This window comes from Fukomys damarensis, unplaced genomic scaffold, assembly GCF_012274545.1.
Source record: "Fukomys damarensis isolate Sample0158 unplaced genomic scaffold, DMR_v1.0_HiC HiC_scaffold_12, whole genome shotgun sequence".
NCBI classification, from domain to species: domain Eukaryota; kingdom Metazoa; phylum Chordata; class Mammalia; order Rodentia; family Bathyergidae; genus Fukomys; species Fukomys damarensis.
In genome coordinates, this window is record NW_022900924.1 from 50,384,464 (window position 1) to 50,392,876 (window position 8,413).

Consider the following 8,413-nt stretch of genomic DNA (forward strand, 5'->3'; position numbering starts at 1 on the left):
CCAACTCGTGCACCCCGGGCATAGGTTTCCCCATGGCTCATGTCTAGGAGGAAGAGAATTGAGGCTTTCAGAGTGGAAAATTCTTTTAGGGTTGAAATCGTACATTTTTCATGGAGACAGAGAGGAAGCCACCGGGGCCTGCCTTGAAGCTGACCACCCCAGTGCACCCTCAAGACCCTCACTGTTCCTGCTCCGCGCTGAGGCAGGAGGGGTGCCCCCTACACAGTGCTCTTCAGGTCACACTCCGTGACCAGGGGCACGTGGGGGAGGCGTTCCCCAGTCCTGCTTGGGAGCACAGTGCGGGTGGTCGGACTGCTGACCAGCTGCTGGCCTTGGCCAGGAAACTTAGTCTCCCTGGAACTTGGCTTCTAACTGAAGATGAATCAACCGTGCGGGCTGGTCTGCAGTACCCTCTTCTGCAGCTGGAGACCCTCCCTTTTGCAGTCTAAGTAACTGGGAGACAGAAAGGACACTGCACTCCCAAGGGCGTTCTGGGAATAGAAGCCACGCAAGGGGACCAGAGCTCTGATTCCGGGAGTCCTTCTCTGCTATTCCCACTGCTTCCCGCATCCGTTAGACCAGCATTTCTCTGCCCAGTATTGGAAGTTTCCCTGGCGTCCTATCAAATCACAATTCAGAGAAGGCTTACGAGTGACACTAGTTATCGAAATGAAATTCCTTTATAGTTCGCAGAAGACCCCAAGTTCTTAAATACATAGCTGTGTTCACAGACGTTTTTTTATTTTTTTAATTACATTTTTATCTATTTAACTTTAAAATGTATATATTAAATGTAGAAAATTTTGAAAAACAACTATGATAAAAGCAGTCATGCAAACAGCATTTATTGAATGATCATAACATGTCTGGAGGATTTAGACATTTTTTTCCAAATTTTGAAATAATTATAGATTCAGAGGAAGTTACAAAAGCAGTGCAGAGAGGCCTCATGCAGCCCTTGTCCCAGTTCTCCCTGTGGTGATGTTTCATGTAACGATAGCACAATATCAAACCCAGGTAGTTGATATAATCGGCACAATTCACAGACATATTCAAATTTCATGCACTTGTGTGTGTGTCTATGTGTTTCTGTGCCATTTTATTTCCCGTATTACAGCCATCCCCACAATCAAGATGCACGGTTGTTCTGTCACCACTAAGATCTCTCGTGCCTGGTAGGTTCCCTCCCTGCGTGGGCAGGAGCTTTGTACAGTGTAACAAAATCAGCCTCTGTGTACTCCTGTGTAGTTCCGATGTCTCTCTGTAACATCAATCACACCCAACCAGGCTATGGAATGCTAGCGTGTGCCCATACAAAGGACACACAGACACAAAAATTGTGTAAAAGGGCGCAGCTACGCCATGTTTGAGGCTCAGCCTTTGGATACAAGTCTTCTGAGTCAGGGCTGCCATGAATAAAGCTGCTTCCTGGGAAAAGGGCCTCCGTGTCCCATCTCTCCACATGAATCCTGCAGCATTCTATCACTACACAGTTACCCTTTTCTCTCTCTTCATCCTTGTCTTTGGCAACCACTAATCTGTTCTTCATTTTTCTTTTTGAGAATGTTCTGTCAATGAAATGAATATAATATATATTATATATATAGAATTATTATATATATTATATATATGGGATATAATACTGAATAACACTTACTGAGCACTAACCGAATGCCAGGACCTGTTTTTAGCTTTGTTTAAGTATGTGATCCTTTGCACAGTCCATTGTAATAGGCTCTTTTATTGTCTGCACTACTTTACATGTCTGGAGAGTGAAGTTATTACCTAATTTTATGCCGAAACTAGCAAAGCTAGAATTGACATATAGATCTGCCCCTGGACTCTGAGGTTATAGTCATAAAATATTGTCTCCTTAAACAGAAAGAATATGTATTTTTTAAAAACAAAGAACATCATGGTTAAGGCAGATTAATAGTAGCTTCAGAAAATTTCACAGGGTTGGTACCATTCAAACGACCTTCTCCAACAGCAATGCAATGAAACAAAATACAATAATTAAAAAGGAACTGGAGCAACTCCACCTTTAAAAAAAATTTTTAAAAATCTTTTTATCTCTAAACAACTCATAGGTCACAAGAGGACAGGGAGTTCAGGTCTGGCTGGAGAGCTGTGTCACTCTAATGATCTGGTGCACGCGTGGGCGTCTAGTGCTTCAAGGCTGAACTGAGACAGAAGCCATACTAGTCCAGCCCCAAGCTGAACCCTGCAGGGCACAGACCACGTTTCAGGCACCCTGATACCCCAAGAACCTCCTCTAACCTTTTGTACTAAGGGGTGCAGGGCACTAGCAAATACTCACCCTGTGGATTTAAAAAGTAGACTCCATAGGGAATGCTGCCTAGATTCCTTGCATCCTCCAGTACTGCAAAGCTGGAAGGTGTTGTACGCCACTGAACACAAAAACACTCAAAACCAGGGGAGAGACACGTGAAAACTGTGAAAAGAATGAGGGTCTGTGTCAGGATCCATGAGAGTATTTTGCTCTTTATGGTTCCTTTAGCCACCCAGATTGCAGCAGTGTGTGGGGTTTGGAAACTCAGGAACATGGTGCTAGGGAAACTAACGTCGAGTCACCCAGGATTATCAGGAGCTGGAACTGAGAACCTGGGCCTCCAGCTCCCCGGAGAGCTGTTCATCAACAGAGTAGCCTCTTGACATTGCGCAGAATTTTTGCCTAGACATCTAGGAATTCTCCAAGTGAAAACACAAATGTTTGTAAAGACTTTCTGGCCTTTACTGGAATCACATTGAAAGAGAATCATAGTGTATTAACTAGGATCTCCCAGAGACACAGAACCTGTGTCATGTGTGTGTGTGTGTGTGTGTGTGTGTGTGTGTGTGCGCGCGCGCACAGGAAAGAGATTGATTTGGAGGAATTGGCTCATGTAATCCCAGAGGGAGAAAACTTCTCACGGTCACTGTGTGACCTAGGAAAGCTTGTGCACAGGCCTATGAGCCAGAGAGCCAGAGGCAGAAGGCAGAGAGGCAGAGAGTGCATTTAGCCACCCTCCATTGTCTTTTCGGTCTGTTCAGGCCCCACCACCCAGCAGTCTGCTCCCCTGGTTTCATCAATTCCCATGCTAATCTCTGGCAGAAGCGCCGTCCTGGACACCCAGAAACAGTGCCTATACCACATCTGGATAGCCTGTGGCCCCATGGAACTGACACGTAAATTAACGTCACACATGGCTGCCAGAGCATCCCCTCCTACCACAGGCAGTCCCGCTTTGGCAATCATCTCTGGTACCAAGGCAGCATTTTAATGGCTCTGCAAGGTTCTTTAGTACTTGTGCAGCAGAGGCTGCGCGGCATGGTGAGATTGAAAAGGGAGCTGCTGCTCTGGCTTCTATGGGGGCATCGCCCTCAGCTAACACAGCCTCACAAACAAGGTCCCGACCTACGTTTCCCAGACTACCGTGTACCAAACTGGCGTGACATCACTGCTGTAAACCCTTTAAAACATTGTAGGTACTATAAACCGGTGCGACCCATTTCAAAATTAAATACATTCGATAATCAAATCGATTCTGAATTTTGAGTGATAACATAATAAAAAATGAAGGGTGGGGAGAGATGGGATGCAGGGAATTTGGAACTTTCACTAGTAGTCAATATGTTTCTTTATTGTCTGAAACTTTTACAATTAATTTCTTAGTTTTAAAACTGGGCCTAGGGCAGAGCTCAGTGGATAAACGTAGAGGGCTGGTAGAGCAGTCAGAGCTGGTCCAAATCATGGACCCACTTATTAACTCTCACCTCTTAACTCTGTGACGTCTAGGAAATCACTTCGCCTTTCTGAGTCTCAGCCTCTTCCTGTGTAATCAGAGATTCTAACTACACCACACACTACCTTAAAGAGTTCTTTCTTTTCTTGGTACTGGGGATCAAACTCGGGGCCTTGCACTTGCAAGGTAGTCTGCAGAACCACTGAGCTAAATCCCTGGCCCTCAAAGCTTTCTTGTGGGCTTAAGTGAATCGATAGATGCAAAGTGCTTAGAGAAACTCATGGCACCTGGAAGCACTCTATCACTATTCATTTTTATTCTAATTGAGGTAAACTGAATCCCCAGACACACGTCAGTGTTTTAGTTTGCTGCGTCCTTCCCCTACTTCCTGGTCCTGAGGCCCAGTCGTGTTGCATCTTCTGCTGTTTCTTGCGTCACACAGTCTTTTGGACTGACCTGGACTCCCTGATAGAAGCCACAGCTACCCAGTGTGATGTTGGGTCCTGACCAGTTTCCACCAGTAGGTCCCCTTGGACATTGAAATCATTCTGGACTGAACCTTAGCGTTTCCTCACCCACTAGAACTCTGCCTGTTTGCTTTTCATCGCATGTCAGAGATTAAGTAACTGCTACAGCTCACGTGCCTACCTGCAAGTTCTATGTTATCATCACTGAGTTTACTCTAAGAGAATCACTTTCTGAGTTATTTGCAAACTCCCTCTTTCCCTTTAAAGGATAAATCCACTTTAAGGTTGTCCTGTTCTTTGATATAATGAAAAAAACTAGTTAAGAGATTTCAGATAGTTCGGTGGGTACATTCTGCCGGTGACTGTTCTAGTGTGTTGCTACAACGGCATACCAGAGACTAGGTAATTTATAAACAATGAGGGTTGACCTGGGTCCTTGAAGCTGGGGAGTCTGAGAACACGATGCCTGCATCTGACAAAGGCCGTTATGCTATTCATCCCATGCGAGAAAGTGGAAGAGTGAAAGTGAAGGCCAGGGAACAAGGGGCTGAAGTTGCTTTTACAACAAATCTGCTCCTGTCATGATTGCTAACACAGCCCCCTGGAAACAACATGCATCCAGTCCTGAGGCCCAGGCCCTCCCCACCCCATCACCTCTTACTAGGCTGCACCCTTCAAACTTGCCATGTTCAAGATTAGGTTTCCTGGATATAAACTGTGGGAAAGTTAAAAAACCATAGCATTTGTGTTAGTTTGCTTCATGAACATCAGCGTAACCATTTTGTGTTCACATCTTCTTCCACTGGGAAAGGTGGTCCAGGGAAGCTGTACTGACAGCATAAACTCATTAAGGGAACTTTAATATTCTTAATCTGAGGATTGCTTATCTTTAATATAGACATTATAAATGTTTGCTTCTCCGTTTTCTCAGGACATGGAATGCCATGGGTCTCATCTGGGAGTGTACAGCAGGGCACCCTATGGAATCTTCTAGAATAATGGAGTGAAGGTGCTTTCTACACTTCCTGTAAGGAGTACAGATTTGCCGGGAGCTGGGCAGACCGGAAGCCAGGACTACTGTGCCATGAGAACATCATCGTTTGGCACCAGTCAATTCACGGGAACGGAGAGTTGAAAGCACTTAAATGGCTTCAATATATGAGTCTGATCCTGCAGTACAGACTTAGGCCAATTCAGTGATTCTAAGACTAAATCTTTTTACTTCTGAGTAGTAAGACATCAAGTGGATTTCACACAAACTGTTTATCTGTTTATCTCTTTTGTTTTTGCTTTTGGTACCAGGGATCAAACTCAGGACTTTGGGCTTGCAACGCCGGTGGTGAAACCACTGAGCTACATTCCCTGGCCCTATCTGTTCATCTCTTGATGGGTGGTGGCTGGCTTGTTTCCAGTTTGGGGCTATTACGAATAGAGATGCTATAAATTTTTTGTGAGTACTTGTGTGGACGCACCTTGTTTTTCTCTTGTGTAACTATCTGGAATGGCTACGTCATATGCTAAGTGTGTAACTTTGCAAGAAACTGCCAAACTGGTTGCTGTTTTGAATTCCCACCAGCAGTGTATGAGAGTTCTGGTTCTCTACATCTTTGTCAACTGTTAGGATATCGGTCTTTCTAAACTGCAGTCCTGGTGAATGTGTACAGATATGTCATTGTACATTTTTTAATTAATAGTCTATCTTTGTTGTACATAAAGTTTGCAGCTATCTTAAGGAGTAGGTGTACATAGTGCATGTATATAGCACATCTTGATTCTTTTTTGGTCATGGTAGATTTAACTTGAATATATCTGATGACTAGTAATATTTTGGATATTTTCTTATGTGTGTTTTCTCTCCATAGATAAAACTTTAGCACTGTAATAATTACCCAGTAATTCCTAATGTGTGATAATTTGACAGTCATAATTTGTTTATATTTTATGAATTTATCTTGGAACAGAATTTCAAAATAATGGTAAATTTGTAAGCATTTGTATTTATTTAAAGACCACTGAGCATACTTTAGAGTTCAACATCAAACTGCTGGTGACAGTAAGTCCCGGGATATTTACGGAGTGCTTTCCACTTGCCAGGTTCTGTCTGTCAGAATTTCCTTCCTTGTTGCCCCTTTGCTTCTCTCCTCATGCCTTTACCAAGGTCTGGGCTGATGGTTTCTTTACACCTCTTTCTGACCATCTCCATGAAGAAGTTCAGAGGAGCCATTGCTAGGTGCTATGAGTTTTATCATACATGGAATCAGGTGCAAATGTGAATGCGATCTGTAGGATACATACCCAGGAGTATAACTGCTAGATCAGAGAGATCTTGAACATCTAGCCTTGAAAAAAAAAAAAGACAAATTCTCCCCGTAATAATTCTATGAATTTCTGTCCTGTGTATGACATTTCTTGCTGCTCCCCACCCTCGTTAGCCCTTGGCATCAGGAGACATTTTTCATTTTTGCCAATCAGGTGGTGTGAAGCCACATCTCACTGAGGTTAGAATTTGGTTTTGCTTGTTAATTCCATCAGTCAAGTTTTGCTTTTTAATTAGGCCTGGAGTTTATTTAAACCTAACATATTTGCTGATCTTTTTGGATTTATATCCAATATATGACCTTTTCCTTTCTACTTATCTCACTTTACTTGGACTAATTTCTGACTTTTTCTTGCTTTTTGGGGGTTATACATTTTCTAATCATGACACTACTTTCTCACAGTTGATATGAAAACTATGTACTTAATTCCTCTTTCTTCAGTGGTTATTTCAATAATGCTCCAAGTATCTAATCCTAAAGCTAATCAGTTCACACACACACACACACACACACACACACACACACACACACCCTTTGTGAAGACAATTGTCCTTGTGTCCTCTAGGAGTGGTGGCTGCGGTGGTTTGTGTCCTAAGCAACTGAGCCATTAAACTGAAAGTTTTTCTGTCCCTTTGTGGTTGCAGCTCTCGAGGGCCTCCTATTTCATCCCCTTCCTCTTTGTGGACCCAGGGGTTTGTTGCTGTTGTTCGGGGACCTTTGAACTGGTGAGTACTGTAGCTCTAACTCATACTTGTTGGCAACTGCCTTCAGAGAAAAAGCAGCTATAGCACTCTGCTCTCAGTGTTGGGTTCCTCCCTTAGGAAAGCAACTAAAAAATGAACAAATCCTCTGGATATTTCTCAGAAACTATGAAGATGGTCTTCAGCTTCTTGGACCAATGTCAATATGGCTGTACCTGCAAAACAGTCCCCAGTTCTCTGAACTTGAATGTTGCTGTACAGCAGAGAATGCTGTTCTTCTTTCTTGAATCACTAAATCACTAACTCAACCCCTATCTACCTCTTTTTTCCCTTCCTTGGATGGACCACTATCTTCTCTCATCTCAATATTTTTATTTATATAATTTTCATAAAGAGTGCAATAATTCTTCACCAAATTCCTGTCTGGCATAATAAAATGCTGCAAAAAATGTAAGTAGATAATCCACTTTTTAATTTCAAATTTCAATTATTTTTTAAAAAACGGATACATAAAACTTTAAAAAGTATGCACTTGTGTAGAGTACCATATGATGTTTGGCTACATCTATACATCCTCCAATGTTCACTCAGGGTAAAGAGATCAATCTCCATTGTATCGGAGAGAGTTGGAACTATAGCGATCTCCGCACTCTGAATCAGATTTGAGTCCATTTATTTGTTTGGTTTATTTGGTTTTTTTTGGTACTGGGGATTGAACTCAGGTCCTTAGGCTTGCGAGGCAAGTGGTGGAAATGCTGAGCCAAATCCCCGGTCCCGAGTCCATTTATTTAAAGGGCAACCCAGAGGGGCTAGTGCCTGGAAGGAACTCTCGGCCCTGAGAAGAGGTTTGGTTTCACTTTTTAAACCATGCTTTCAGTTGGGGAAGGCTCAAGGGAGAGCAAGCGGAATTTTACAGGTGCAGAACCATGCCAGGTTAGTGGGGACAAGAGGAAGTTTCACAGACTGGGTGAGCTACAAAAAAATAAAATAAAATAAAAAATCCTGTAAGTGCAGCAAGTTTTCTGCCAAACAGGATGTGGGCTGTGGGTGCTTTGTCCAGCACAAAATGATGGTGAGGCTCAAGATGGAGTCAGGTTGGCCGTCACACCTCCTCAACTCTTTCTCTCTCTGTCTCTCTCTGGTCTTTTTTTTTTTTTTTTTTTTTTTTTTTTTTTTTTTTT